The sequence below is a fragment of the Marmota monax genome, unplaced genomic scaffold, assembly GCF_021218885.2.
Source record: "Marmota monax isolate L192 unplaced genomic scaffold, Marmota_monax_Labrador192_F-V1.1 WCK01_AAM20220418_F8-fsc00031, whole genome shotgun sequence".
NCBI classification, from domain to species: Eukaryota; Metazoa; Chordata; class Mammalia; order Rodentia; family Sciuridae; genus Marmota; species Marmota monax.
Window position 1 is genome coordinate 5972597 of NW_026695197.1, and position 16167 is coordinate 5988763.

The 16167-nt window shown below is 35.8% G+C and overlaps 1 protein-coding gene across 17 annotated transcripts in view; it reads left to right on the forward strand.

The window, feature by feature from the left end:
* Positions 1-16167, forward strand: part of Dtna (dystrobrevin alpha) — a 359640-nt gene that overhangs the window by 99409 nt on the left and 244064 nt on the right. For 3 of the 17 annotated variants that reach the window (XM_058573950.1, XM_046428373.2, XM_058573952.1), the window contains exon 1: positions 4959-5180. The exons of 2 other annotated variants lie outside the window; for them this stretch is intronic. The gene's annotated coding sequence lies outside the window, so the exon portion shown is untranslated. Of the gene's footprint in view, positions 1-4671; positions 4809-4956; positions 5181-16167 lie in introns of those variants that run through there. 12 more of the 17 variants (XM_046428374.2, XM_058573951.1, XM_058573953.1 and 9 more) reach the window with 8 other exon arrangements.

Below are 16167 nucleotides of genomic sequence, written 5' to 3' on the forward strand. Positions count from 1 at the left end.
TGCTTTCCCAGGTTGGGCAGCTACAGCAGGGTTTCTGAAATTCATATTTTCAGAGCATGGTGAGGTAAACATATCCTAATTCACAAGAGGCTGGTCTTTAGCATCCTTATGACCGCAAAAATTTCAGATTACATATATAGGATGATCAGCTGGCCCTGACTTGTCCAGACTTTCTTGGTTTTAGCTTTGAAAATCCTGCACCCATGAATTGCCTCAGTCCCAGTCAAACCAGGGTGGTTGGTAACTTTATATGAAGTGGTGATCACAAGAAATGAGAACAGATGCATCACAGGAGCTGAAAGGGTAACAGGAAATGAAACACAAGTAGAGGAAGAAGATCCAGAAAGCTCATTTAGATGAGGGTAAAATGATTTCTTACCTATATCAAAGAAAACTAATTTTAAGAACCATAACAACCTGACAATTAGCACTAACCTTTCAAAATTATTTATGCAGTAGAATGTATCTATAGATTTAAGATCTACTTCAATATCATGAAGTGTCTAAGAGACACACAAACTTGACTATTCAATCTTGAAAAGAAAAGACCTCTCTTAGATGTTTCATGAGAAAAAATCACAAAAGATACGGCTTGCTGTTTTAGATATCCTAAATCTCCTCTTTAGATTTTGCTCTCCTCAAAGTCCACCTCATGGAAGTGACAGTGGTTCCCAGTCTGCCCCACCACCCCACCACCTGCTATGTACCAGATTCAGTGTCCCACTGTGTCTTCCTGAGTTCTTACCTTTTCTTTTAAATTGTTCTTTTTCTTAGGTATTTCCTTCCATGCCCTTTCTTAAAACTCATATGTTTTTCCACATGAGAGAGCATCTCCATTCCCCTCTGCTCCCCTTTCCAAACCCACCCACAATAAAGAATCAAAGAAGAGAAATAGAGATGCCTCTTCAAGACAAGGGAGGAGAGTGAGGGGATGAGAAAAAGTTGAGTTTATTTTTACATAAATATTTGAATGGTGTGTGTGTGTGTGTGTGTGTGTAAATTATCAAGGTAAAATAACCTCATTACAGAATATAAAAAAAAGGGATAAGATTTTTTTAAAATGGCCTATAAATCATTTTAATAGGATTCCTTCTAGCTTAAACTTTTTTCTATATATCTGCAAATGTGCTAATAAAGTTGAAATCATGGTGCATGTATGTGGTGATTTTCAAGCTAAATATTGTCCTGTGCCATTTTGTTGTCATTAAAACTATCATTATTCTCTACCAAATATGTTATCATTAGTATATATACATATGACCTTTTCCTTGATGGAGGTTATTTTCATACAATAGATATCCACAAAGGGTATCCATTTCATCCAGTTTTTAAGTTGATTAGCATTTAATAGGATTTCACAGCTCTGTTTCCTTTTCTCTTTTTATTGTATATATTGACATGTACATGGTGTTTTGATATACATATAAGTACTGATACATATATATCTAGTGAAATGATGACTACTATCAAGCAAATTAACATACCATCATCTCATATAGTTTACTTTTTTTCTTGGCAAATTACCAGCGTATGTATGTGTGTGTGTGTGTGTGTGTATGTGTGTGTGTGGTTTTTGTACTTTTTCTTGGGTAGTATCTATTTTAGTTATTTTTAAACATCTACTACTTACATTTATTGTAATTTTTTCTTTTGAACAAAACTATGATCCTTCCCCCCAATTTTTATTTTTGCATATATTTTTTTAATAAATGAGATGTAAACAATTAAAAAATTAACTGTGAAATCTTAAGAATGCCACTTGTGTTTGTCTCTTAAGGAGAGTAGGCAGGATAAAATTAGGAAGGACCATTTACTGTTTTTAAAATATTTTTTAATTTGTTCTAATTAGTTATATATGACAGTAGAATGCATTTTGACACATGTACACAAGTGGAACACAACTTCTCATTCTTCTGGCTGTACACAGTGCAGAGTCACTCTGGTAATCATACATGTATGTAGGGTAATGATGCCCATCTCATTCCACCATGCTTCCCATCCCCACACCCCCCCTCCTCCCCTCACTCCCCTCTGACCAATCCAAAGTTCCTTCATTCTTCTCTAACCCACCCAGTCCCCATTATGGATCAGTATCCACTTGTCAAAGAAAACATTCATCCTTTGTTTTTTGGGGTTTGGATTATTTTGCTTAACATGATATTCTCCACCTCCATCCATTTACCTGCAAATGCCATATTTCATAGGACCATTTACTTTTGAGTGACCAGGGTTTTTATACACATGGATGTCTTACAGATCAACTAAGACACGAGTTTGCACCCCTCATTTAGACCTGCAAGAAGCCTGCACCAGCATTTGCCATCCCCAGGATTATACTAACACGGTCTTTTTCTGGAGAACTGAGCTGCTCATTCACGATAAATTAAGGGCATCTGATTTGCCTGTTACATGCCCAGTTTTCCTTGGAAACAAGCCCTGGAAGCTATTTTTTCTGATCAATCCTAACTCTCCTGTTAGTGGTTATAAAAGAGAAAAACAACATCTACTCATGGTAAAGACTGAATTCTAACCATCATAAATCTTATCAATTGCCTTGTGAAGGTTGCGGGGGTGGAGGAAGAAAAAGAATTCATTATATACTCACTTAGCTAACATCTGGACTGATGTTCCTACCACTGTTGTAAATGTTTCTAAATTTCTAGGATTGGCACAGATGAAAACATAAGCAGAGGTAAAGTTGGGAACCTGAGAAACTCCTTGATGAATGAGTGTTTGCATTATTAAGAAGGGCCAGTGACATTAAATAAAGAAAACTGTTACAGTTTATAGTTAATGGGAAATACTAGAAGGCCTAACATCTCCTTTTTATTTTTGGCTTCAGTTAGGTGCTTAATACAGAATATATATTCCATATAATCTCTTGGTTCATTGATTGAAGAGAGATTTTTTTTCCTAAAATAATTAAGATAAATGAAAACTACTTTTATCTAAAATGTGGGCCAACATATAACCATTTTCCATAGGTTGAAATATAAACTTTTAAACAGGTAGTTGTTATTTTCAACAAACACTTCTTGAGTGTCAGTTTTGTGCTGGTGTTCTCCCAAAGACAGACAGAAGTGAACAGTGTGCCAGAGGTGACCCAGATGACCTGCCACCAGCTCTACATGCTCTGGGTTTTGATGCTGTTCCTTAACCAACCCGGCCAAGGAGTGTGATCTGATAGAGGGCAAAACAGACAAGGGACAAGGATGCTTGCTCTTTGGGCTCCCTTTGGGGTTCTTTCTTTCCTTTACTTTATGGATTTATTCTTAATTAACTTTTTTATGAATGTCATAAATAGCACATAATAAGCACTTGAAAATGTCTATTGATAATGAAGAATGGTTATAGAAAAGAATATATTTCAACCTATGGAAAATGCTATGAAATGTATATTTTAACCTATGGAAAATGACAGATGCTCCTAACAGCATTGCCTAGAGCCTGCACTTGCCTAAGCTAATCAACTTTGAGGCTAAGAATAAGGCATGTTTCTTCTCTTCTTCCCTTATTTTTTTCTTTTTAAAACATCAAGTAAAAGACAACCAAAATCAAAAACAAAATTTAAAACCAGCAACAAACAAAAACAGCTTTCTTTCTGGAGTCAACCATTTGGCTTTGAATATTTTTGAGATGTCCCTGTAAGTCCCAAGGAGCAGCTGCAGCCACACCACCACCTAGAACCCAGCCAGCTGACAGTTGCCAAGAGTTGGCAATGCTTGGGGTTGTGATGTGTCTAATTACCAAAATTATAAAGCCCTTATCATGCTTTGAAGACACTGTGTGGTCCATTGAATTGCATGTAATAAATTCACTATTATGAACATAAAGAGGTAAATTATTTTCAATTGCAGATCTTTTTGACCCCAGTGAACACTAAATAAATGTTAAACACAGGTTTATCAGTGCTGATTTAAAGGCACTCCCCATTATTAATTCTTTCCAGACACTACTTGGTGAAAAGTGACTTTTTCCTAGTTTCCATTCATTCAATCTTGTCTTTCAGATTCCTGCCTCCTCCTCCTCCTCCTCCTCCTCCTCCTCCTCCTCCTTCTTCTTCTCTCTCTCTCTCTCTCTCTCTCTCACACACACACACACACACACACACACACTTTTCTTTTCCTCTCACTGAAGTTTTGCAAGAGTCCTAAAAAAGGAGATTCAATAGGGAGGTAGATCATTTCTTCCTCCTGCTGTTTGGCGTGTAGGTCAACTAAAATCAGTTTTTCCACAATTCCCATAAGCAAGTTTTTCTCTCACAGAAAATCCACAGATGAAACAGTAGGTCCTCCAGAATACTGTGAAGCAGGAAACAGGGTCCTATGTCCCTCCACTGGGTCCCAACTCTTTTACCATCACTTCCTCAACTTGTCACCAAAATTTTGCCGATTTAGTTTTTAAACAGCCATAGCCATTTGGGGTATGGTTATATGTGGATATTAGAACTTCAGTACTGTCCTACGACAAAAATATCATCAGTGTCCCCAAATGTTGCTCAGTGCTCCTCAAACTTATGAAACAAAATGCAGAAGTGTTACTTGTTTGTATTGTGTGCACCTGGGAAGTTACTCATGCTGAGTAACAGTACAAAACTTGAGCTGCCTTGCTTTCTGCTTCCAGGAATGCCAATCAGAGAACATTCTTTTTCAGGCAGCCAAGTTTGGAAGTCAGTTGGTTTCTGGCAGTGAGTAGGGGGAGGGGCTGGCAGGGGAGGCACAGTGAGTCCTCTGGCTGGTCTTTCAGCTTCCAAGTGTTTCCGTAATAGCCATCAACGAAGGCATCTCCTTTTACCCACGCAGAGACAGGTAAAAAAGACAGCTGAGTAAATCAGCAATAGATCAAAAGGCGGAAGCTCAGTTGGAGGGCGGGGGTGAGGGAGGGCGTTTGAAAGGCTGCCATTGGTGAGCTTACCAAAGGCATCTGCCAGTGGGACTTCAGTGGAATGTGAAACCAAATCATTTTCAAGTTAAAGATAGACACAGTGCACACCAGGATCTAGGAGCTGGATTTCAAACTCATATCTGTCCCTAGGATTTCAGGGAGTTCTGTTATGATCTCTGCGGCAATTAACAATTTGGTTAAAATTTGCTCTTCCAGTGAATGTGCTAAGAATTCATGTAAGTTCTGGATGTACTGGAATTAAAAGGATTAAGAGATCATGGTGTATGCACTCTAGGGTAAGTGAAAAGATGGGCTTTAAGGTGCATCCTTTCTCTGGGAAGGTTAATACTGATTTTTTATTGGTGAGAATGAAAAGCCAATCATGAAGATTTTTGTAGTTTTGCGTGTAATTTGCTTACCTTTTTGAGATAGTTGGTATTGTGCATGCTGTGTAGCAGAATGAAATACGGTATTTGAGTTTAGTGTTAAAATTTACATTGCAGGTCTGTAACTACAGTTTTCCTGTACCCTTCTTAGTTTTTATCCTCTGTTAACCCTTATACACCCTGTGTTAATATTGAGTTACAGTACCAGTAGTTCTCTGTTGCTACATACACGGAATGTTACTGTGTTCATTATGTCACTGGATGAAACTGTATTATTGTGAGATGGAGTTCTATTTCCCTTGTATGTTACTACACACTTCCTAATTTTAAAATGAAAAAAATATTTTTCAAGAAAAAAAAAGGGAGGGGAAAGGTGAGCTTTAAGAGTGGTCTACAAGTGCATAAGAAGCTACTAGAAAGTTTTCTGTTTTTTTTTTTTTTAAAGCAGCTGAGAAAAAAAACCACAAGCAATTTTCAGTGAAGAGAACAATTTATTAATAGAAGTTATTTTTTGGTGTTACCTCATTAATTCCAAGCAGGTTCCCCTTCCAGAAGAGCTGATATTTGCTAAGTGAATGGAGGCGTTCTGATTATAGAGAGCTTGAGAGAAGAGGAGGAGGAAATGGGTTGTCTAATTCTAACTCTTGCTGTGCTGTGTTTCTGGATTTTTTCATTAAAGAGAGAATGACAAACTTGAGTTCTTCATGTTTTGCCCATGTATAGATTTTGTTTCTTGTTCTGTCAAGTGACCGCTCCCTCTGCTCTTAGTGACATCTTTTCCAAACTTGCACAGCATTCCTGCTGAATAAATAGTGTCCATAATAGTCAGAGTACATGGTGTGAATTGGAAATTCTACTTTATATGGGGAAAATAAATGTGCTGACGCTCTTATTACAGAATGTGGGGCCAAACAGTTGTTAAATGTAACCAACCAGTTTTTACACTATCAAAGAGAACAGATTCAAATGAATTAAGTTGACTCAACTAGGTACAAATAATGAATGACTTAATATGGATCTTTCACTCAACTTTGCTAAGGACGAATAATATGCCATGTTAATCTTTTAAGATAAAAAAAAATGGACATTATCTTGATAGAGCCACTTGATTTTTACAACTACTGAATGATATGACAAGTCCAAACAAAATGTGAAGTTGGCAGAGCTCAGGTTTGGTCTCCCTCCCTCTTTCTCTGCCCACTATCCCCTCCTCCTCCCCCTCCCATTTTCCTCCTCCTTCCAGATCCTGGAGGAGAATCATAGCTCAGTACTGTTTTTTTTTTGTTAACAGTTGAGACCTGTCCTTAAGGAAGAATCTCACTGTAGTGTGTTTTAAAGTTAGAGTACTAAATTCATCAGGAATATTTGCATTTCAGTATAAATGCCTAATCTTTGAAGAGCTTAAGTATTTCTTAAATCATGGCTAACCCTTAGTAATACTTGGAATTAACTCATTAGGTTGTAAAAAATGCAGCTAATTATCCTATGAGTGGATGGTACCTTTGTAAATTTCCCCTGGTCATATCAGATGCCTGGGGTTATTGCACTACCAGCTGTGTCCTGAATGATTGACATTAAAAATGCACCTGGAAGAAAAGCGCATTCGAGTAGTTTCTGAATGTATACACCTGTACAGAGTACACAGACACATGTAGGCATAGCTTTTACTTAACTAATATGTTTCTCATTCAATTATAAAAATAAACAAGTATATCAGCCTTATCAGAATGGGATTTTATGGGTTTTTTTTTTTTTTGGTTTGTTTTCAGTGTGTCAAAAGAAAAATAATACAAGTATAAAATTCTAAAATGTAAGAATTTTAAATCATGTGGCCAAAGAGTAAAAGAAGCAAATATTTGTCTGCTGTATTATGTTACCTTTATAATTTCTAGCTCCCTGAAAATTGTCAGGCTTGGCTTCTAGTAAAGTTATTAAACATAGTAAAAGTAGCTGTTATATAATATTGTCTGCTAATTATAATATTTCAAGTGTTATTGGATTTGTTTCTATTATTACCAATCCTGCCATTTCTCACTCAGAGTGTCTTATGTTCTTGGTAACCTGGATATTTTTGGTATAGGCTGGAAATGTATCTTAAAGCATGTTTGTAAGAGTAAGTGGAGGCATAATGAGGAGTGTGTTCCTCCACAGAAGAATTGGGTTTGCACCCACCAGGCACCTGAGGGCGATCTCAGACCAGAATCACCTTAGATGAAGTATAACACCTAAGGCTCCTAGAATCACAAATGTGACAAGAAACAAAACTGAACATCTGTGCTGCTTTTGTTTATTTCAGGTTCCGTCACCTAAAGAAAGTTATGGCCTTTGGGGATCCAGATGTGAAGTTAGATTACTTAGTGAAAATTCTTACTTAAGGGATTTCTCCATGAGCCCACCAGTCTGCCCAGAAATAAAGTTGTTTTCTCAGGTCTTTTTTTTCCTGATGGTCAAATACCCAAGGGCAAACCCTTTTAAAACTGAGCTTACCTCTCTGACCTCTGATTCCCCTCAAAATTTTCATTTTCTAAATTCTCATCATCTTATTAGTTCTTTGCTATTTTTATATTTCAAATAGTTTTACTAACCTGGCTAGGTGTGTTGGTCCAAATTATTTGACTACAGTTACAAGAGATGGAAATTCATTCTACTACTTATATAATCACTTTTTTTTTTTTTTAACTCCTTGACTTAGAGACAAGAGATGGTCTGCTTATATTACTAGTGATTTCAGGTAGTTTTTCTGATGTGTTTTTCTTTTTCTTTTTTTTTTTTTTTTGTCATGACCTGATTTATTTAGACTTTGGGAGAGAAATTGCATATACATGCTGATTGAAAGATATGTGTTTTCCAACTTGATGTGAGTGTCCACAGTATTTCACATTTCATTTCTTTGATCCTAGCTGGCCACCCTCCATGGTAATCTCTTTAATCTCTCATCAGTCCCACTACTGTCACTCTCAGCTGTTGACCTTGACTCTTCCAGCTTTCTTTTGGCCTATGTTTAGTATCACCACATTATTAAAAAAAAAAAAAAAAAAAAAAAAAACTTAAAAAAAAAATCTCTTCCGTTCTTTTCTCTTTGCAATTGCTCTCCTTCAGGTCTTCATCCTCTTACTTGGGGATTGCTATGGTCTCACAGTTATTTGTGTGCCTCTGGGCTCCATTCACAATGCCACCCCGCCCAACTCACATCTCCTGCACTCGAACCAACACAGATATCTTCTAAATATCATAGACACCAATGATTACTTAAAAATGTTCAGTGGCTCACCATGAGCCTTCAAAATAAAGCTCCATCTCCTTGGTATGTCCTCCAAGGTCTGTTACAAGCCTGAACCCGTTTCTCTAACATTGTCTCCTTTGCTGGTTATCTTCATATTTCACTCGCATGGAACTACTGCCCCCAGAACATGCTCCATATTGTTATACCTCTGTGCTAATCCATCCACTAATTTCATTTTTCCCAGAATGCCTATCGCTCCTCTCCTTTGTGGGCAAACCCTTCTTCTCCTTCAAGGTTGACCTCATAAGTCACCTTCACTGTATTTTTCCTTAATTGCATAGTTTACCTGCTATTCTAGGAGCCTCTAATGACATGGATTGTGTCTTACTCATTTCTGTATGTTCAGTAACTGATACATAGAAACCACTTACTATATGATTAAGGAATTAACAAGCAATTACTCTGAGAAACTTTTCCTTCAACAATTGCTTTTTTCTTTCTTTTGTTTTACTCTTTTTCATTCTAAAAAACCATTACTCTTAATCTTAGAATCCTTGTCTAGTGACTCTCTGTTCTATAACTTGAAGTAGTGTATGTCAGGTAGAATCACAAGAAACAGGTTTGTCTGGTGGTTGTCATTGTTTTTGAAGAGGGGATAACCTATTTTTTTCCTTTTTTAATTTTTCTTTTTCCAAATGAGACAAACTTATGAAAAGAGACACAGTAAAAGTTTAAGTTTGGTGAATCAGCTGTGTATTATCAGAGAGATTCTTAATCAAAAGGCAGTTATAGTGTGGGGAAACTGGCGTATTTCTACAAATCTTGTTCAGAATGTTGGATAGCATAACAGGAAAGAGTCCATGAGACACAACTAAATTAAATTATTTCACTACACACAACCTAAATCTCAGCCATCAAAAAACAGTGGATTGTTTACATATCAGTGTGGTGCTAGAAGGAAAACAGCTGATTGTTTATGTAATAGGACCTTGGGACCCTAAGTCTTAAAGCTGGATGAGATTTTTCTCTTAAAAATGTTGAGACCTCAAAGTGTAACTTTGATCTCATTTTACTGGCAGCAAATAATGATCCATTATTAGTTAAAAATTGAATATAGCTTGTGGGAACCAAAAGAAGTAGAATACCTAGGTGATGTTATAAGGATGTTGAATTGATTTTGTATTTGGGGGACCACTTATAAATTTTTCATCATATATGTATTGTGTGCCTTTGTTATGCCCACTTATGAAATTTAGAAAAAATTTTAAAAGTTGGCTTATACTATTTCTCATATAGGACTCTCCTATCTCCATAAAGAGCAAAGACTGAACACTGATTGAGCCAAAAATCATCTTTAAAATTTTTTTTGTAGTGAAATATTCAAAGTTTATGTTTAAACGGAAGCCAGAATTTTCTATCACAAAATATGAAAATATGATGTTGACCTTTTTTGTGTTTCATCTATAAAAGACTAACTCTTAAATACTGGTGATTAAATCATTACTTCTAAGTAGCCAAGTAATTTGATTCATTAATTCAGTTATTCAGGGTCCTGTCTTGTGCCTTACTAGGCAATAAAATTACGTCTTCACCCCCTTTTCTGGATATTTAAATTGAAAGATATCAAGTTTTTTAAAATGGTCTTGATTAGCTTATTTATTTATATATTCTTTCACTTATTTTTATGTGTTTGTGCTAATCTCACACATTATTTTAAAAATGTCATTTTGCCTTTCTTAACAGTATTTTTCTCTCAGAAAGCCAAGCAATGGGATATTATTATTATCTTGGTATTATCTTAATGCTTTAAAAACTCCCATATTTAGCAGATGCTTTTATTACAGAATAGCTTAAAGAAAACAAAGTCTAAAAAGAAAAAAGTGAAATAGAATGTGTATTTGTCACCTATTGCATTGCATCCATAATATAAAATAGAAGTACATTTATGTGCATAAATAAATCTGAACTTTGCATTTTTGCAAAATAAATATGGTGAAAGGATGACTCAGAGACACCCTGAGTCATAAAAGCTTTGTAAACATCTACTTATTTTAAAAAGAGCAAGTTATCCTTCTTATTTTTCCTTTTTAGCCTCATTTTACTTCTTGTACCCATTCCTATGTAATGTGATAAGTCACAGATTTGTGGATGTTGAACCAATGAATTCATCGAATTTTCACTGTTCAGGAATACAGACACTTCCTCTGGTTTTATTAAACATGTAGATTAATTTTGAATGAAATTGATCTTCTAATGCAAATAAACTTACAAGTCTCAGATTGTTCATTAGTACATTTTTATAGAACATGTTTACTCACCAAGATATGTTGTTTTTAACACCTCAGATAAATTTAACAATTTTAAGATCAATCTAGTGTTAAGTAGGAGACATATGTTCTTATTGTCTATGATAAAACTAAGAGGTAGACATAGGAAGTGTTCCAGCTATACTAAGTGAGGTTTGTTATGGGGCATCAAAAAACCGCATCAGTGTAGTATGAACCCCAAGGTTTCCTCTTCACTCATGCATTCTAGCAAATATCACTGGTTGGCTAGAAGGCTTTCTCCACATTTTCCTAGGCTCGTACTCCCCTGGCCATAGCAGATCACGTGGCCATATCTAACTTCAGTTGGGTGGAAAGCAAAATCCTACTTCATGCCTAAAAAGAAAAGACTGGAATATTTATGAAGAGCTGTACTGACTCTCCACACTAACAGATGATGAACAACCCTCATCCCAAGCATCTACACCCACAGTCTTACACACCTATGAAAAGGTCCATGCTTGGGGACATGTACACAACTCGAGTTGTGATGCTCACATCATTTGCCCTTTACATCTTTTGGCTATCATCTCCACTAAGCATTTTTAGCTCTCTAAAGCTTTGCCTTTCCAAAGTGTCTGTGACTTTTTCAGTCACAGCTTCTCTAGGGCCATGGAATGCTGGGATTTTACCTCTCTTCCCATTCATGAAGTCCTGCCTACAAACAGTGCCAGGAAGTCAAAGGAACCTCCACTAGAGCAATTCCTACCGTGTGGTGAGAAAATATGCTCATGTATACCAGAGACTAAAAAACAAAAAGGACAAGAAAGGCACAGAGGAATGTTGATATAGACTATACATTAGAAATGCATAAATGGTCTTGAATGGCATCTCTATTTACTGATACTCTACCTTTTGCTTAGTATTTAGTTTCAAGCATTAACAAAATAAAACTCTAAAATTCAAGGATTAATGAGACACTTAAAGTTTAAAAAATTTAAGCCAATATTTTAAGGTCCTATGAATCACAATTTAAGTCAGCAAATCTAATTTGTGCTCTTGTGAGCCATAATTCAGGGATATGCTATGTGATGATGGGGTGGGTTTAAGGATTAAAGTGAATTGCTATATACTGTATCCCCCTCTTAGAGATTTAGGTCAATGTTAGCATTAAATGTTCACAGAAGCACTACAGTAAAGAGACCTATTTTAACCCAATGCTTCCCAAGCTTATTAGACTATGGAACTTTTGAGAGAGAGACAGAGATTCCATTTCAACAGCACAAACACTCTTTGGTAAAATCTGGTTTAACCATTCTGTAGTTTGCTGTGTTAATAAATTATAGTATAATAATATTATAGGTCATGTAATTGTTTTACAACATAAAGCTAAGAATTTTAAAGGACTTTTGTACATATCTTTACTATTTATTGATTTGTTTTCATTTTCTTAATAAAAGACACTGATTGGAAACACCAACAGAAATTTAAAGTAGACAAAGCATCCAATAATATTTAACACCATGTAGGCACATACATAATTTGTAATATGCCACAAATAAGGACATTGGCTGTATCCTTCAGAACCCAGAACTCATACGCAATTTGCTCTGTCTTAGCCATTTTATGACATGATCATACATTACTAACATATCAACCTTAATTATCATTTCTTTATGAAGACCTTGTAAAGAGAAAAGTCATCATTTAACTTCAAGGTCTGTTTCTTGATTTTTTTCCCCATTATTTTTTAAGGTCAGAAGTTTTAAAGCATAAGTGGAGAAAAAGAAATTGTTGGGTTTCAGAAAATTCTCTACTAAATGTACCCCTTGGGAATTTTCCTGTGCAAAAGAAGAGTAATAGAGTAACAAGAACAAATTCACTTTTACCTTTACAGTATGTTATATATAACCAAGTGCAATGATCACTTGGAAGGAACCTATTGTCCTATGAATGTTTATACTAGCAACACCTACATTCAAAGAAAACCCTAGGTATGAGGTTCCCTGGTGGATGTGAAGGTGGGTTAGGTAACAGGGCTTGGGTGTCCTTACTTACTCTGGTTAGATTATTCTGCTTTTTATTCATTAATGATTTCAGTTCCTCTCCCTGCATTTTGAAATAGGAGACAAATTAATACTCAAAACTGATTTGCAAAATATACTTCTTTTTTAGGCCATAGAAGATGACACTCAATCAAAATTTTGGGTAGCAAAAATTTCTAGCCTACATTTTTTCCTCTTATTAATTCTTTTTTCATATTTTTCCTTGGGGTTATAAGATTCAGGAAGTATAATGATGTCAGTAATACCTCTAAAGTTTCATTTCAGGAGGATCTGAAGATTACTTGAGCACTGCAGGGCTGCCCTTTGGCAACTCTTTGAAAGTCACACAGCAATATTCTATTTCTTGTCTGCTCAATTCTAAAATCAATTACCGCCACGTTTTCTTTTGAGGATTGAACACAGGGGCACCTACCACTGAGCTAAAACCCCACCCTTTTTTTACATTTCTAAAATTTTGAGACAGGGGCTAGCTAAATTGCTGAGATTGGCCTTGAACCTGTGATCTTCCCAAGACTAGCACATAAATCATTGGAATGCTAGAAAGGGTCCTCTGTAACTCTTTGCTAAACACCAGAATGTAAATCTAAGTTACTGAGATTTGCAGTGTTACAATCTCTCCTCTAAAATGACATGAGGGAAGCTTTTAACTTAATGAGGCAGAGGGTCCTGGCTTGCAAGTTACATTATATTTTCATTGCACAAAGCTAAATTATTGCTTTAGTTTCCTATATGGTACCCCAGTGGCCTCGAAGACACAATGTAGCTTCCAGAAATGCCTACTTTTGTCTTAGGCAATAACTTACTCCCTGGGAGTATGCTTTCTGAGAATTACCCATAACATTTCCTACAATAGGCAGAATTTCTTGAAGGTCATTCACAGATACTAACCGAACTTTACTTTTTTATTTAAAAAAATTCAGGAACATTGAAGTAGTAAGTCTGCAAACATTAATATACAAAAGAAAAACCAATGAACATTTCCCTTCTGTCTATAACATTGAGAAAACAAGAAAAAGTCTGGGTAAGAATTTAAATTATAGGGCATAATTTTTTTTTCCTGACAATTCTCCTCTGTTGTTGCAAACTTTTAAAATAAGTAAACATGGGTTTTGCAGGAGTGGTCTTTGGAGACTTTGAATTATAATAATGAAATATACTGATTTATATTTGCAAACAAGAATCCTACTCCTAGTTTGAACATCAAATGTACAAACCCAAATATACAAGTGTGTGTGACAGTTATTCTTTTTAAATAAGCTTCATCGTCTAATAAGGCAATATGAGAATTTAATTAAAACAAAGCAAATAAAAAATGCCCTCAGTAGTCAGTGTGCAGTCTTTGGGGTAAATTTTAGAGCTTGACAAATTTCAAAGCAGAGACATTGCTCCAGGCTTTTTGCCAAACAATTCCTGGTAATCTGATGGCAAAAGAAAGAGCTGCTGCAGGCTTAGTTAGATATGCATTTGCTAGAAGAGAAGCCAATGCATTTCTTAAGCAAACCATCAAAATCACAACTTAGACACACACACACACACACACACACACACACACACACAGTATGCTTTTACAAGTCCAGGAATATATGCATTAAAATACAACCAGGCTCAAAGGAAGCACAGAAGTAGCAGACGCAGCTGGTGTTGGCTGGGTTCTTGCTACATCTTGAGTGGTTTAATATACAGCAGCATTTTCCTCAATGGCTACAGTGGAAGGAATTCCATTTTTCATATCTTGACAAGATTTAGCATCGTTCTTATGTGGTTAAATTCTAGTGATTGCTCAAATCCATTCATTCATAAATGGGTGATTTGGGCTGCTATTGTCTGTGGTTTATTTAAATGATTTAAATAAATATCTATTCTCCCCATTGTGCTAAACATGATTATGTAATATATAGTGATATAAGAAAATGATCAAATCAGGCATGTTTATGAAAGGAAGATTGTTTTATAAGTTCTTTAGAGGGGAAAAATATTGAGTAAGAAATAACTGGGGTTTTGGATATATAGGTTTTGGCCACTGGAGGGCTCTCATTTTTTAAAACTAATTCTTTAGAAATCTACTTGATGTAGCTGCAACTTCCACATCACCAATTTAAATCTTAGTGTTGTAAAATCTATCTTGATTTCCTAGTTGATAAGATGGTCTAATTTTCAAAACACAAAATAAAATGAAATCAGGTTTAATTTACTATGTTCTTTCATTATTTCACAAGAAAAAATATTTCACCACCAAAAAGGAGAAATGAGCTATGTATGTACTTTTTTTTTGAATAATCATTTCATAACCAAGACTCATAAAATTTGCATCAGAGTATAAGAGTCCTAAATCTGGGAGTCGGACTCTATGTCTGACAACTTAAATAGTCTGCAATGTCAAAGCTCTGTCTTTGAGGGGTGCACTGTTGGATTTAACAGATGAGTAGATGTTTCCTAGACAAAGAAAGATGGAGAGGGCCTTCATTGTTGAAGGTCTAGCAGGAGCAAAGATAAAACTGCATGGTGTGTATGGGGGGAACCAACACCTTCACTCTAGGGCCAAGTATGAAGCTAAAGTGAAAGGAGATAAATTTGAAGAAGTAAATGGGTAGTCACATATGGAAGTCCTTTTATATCATTCCAAGGGGTTTTCTCTCTAGTCCATAGAGGGTAGTGCCCTGAAAACCTCCCCCAGAGGAAGCAAAGCCTAATTAGAATCACTACCTCCTCACAGGAGGGCCTGGAGCCAGTGCTCAAAATGGCTTCCCATCTAGCTCATCTGTTTTTGATTTCTCATGTATTTACATTTTACGTCATTAGCAAATCTGTGTTTCATTCAGCACTAAAGTATTTTTCTCCAAATTTCCACGAAGGTTGTCATTTAATCCAATAGCTTCTAGAGTTCTGGATACATGGTTGGTGTTCTCAGATTTGTAATTACAAATCCCTTTTGATTGAGAAGCACAGCAGGTAGCAAAGATCATTTAAGGTTAAAAAGTAACAAGAAATGAATTAGATCAATTGACCACTCTGGATGATGATTTTAAAGAAGCAAAGAATGGAGGCTCATAAATATTAGATTTAACTGATTCCATAGTGTCTAGTTACCTGCAATATGATTTTGACCAGTGAGGGATGCTCCCATAATTTTAAAATCTTGATTTTGTTGAATCTATTTGATATAGCTGCATATTCCCCAGCCTAGCTTCAAAATGGACATTTCCTTAAGCAAAGCTTACGTGAAAATAAATTGCATTTCTTAATTTTCTCAGCTCTTTCCACTTATGAATTCCTATTAGGAGAGAAAAAGAAAACTGTGTGTCACTATAACCAGCACCTATGGCATAGGGGTATTATTCCTGAAA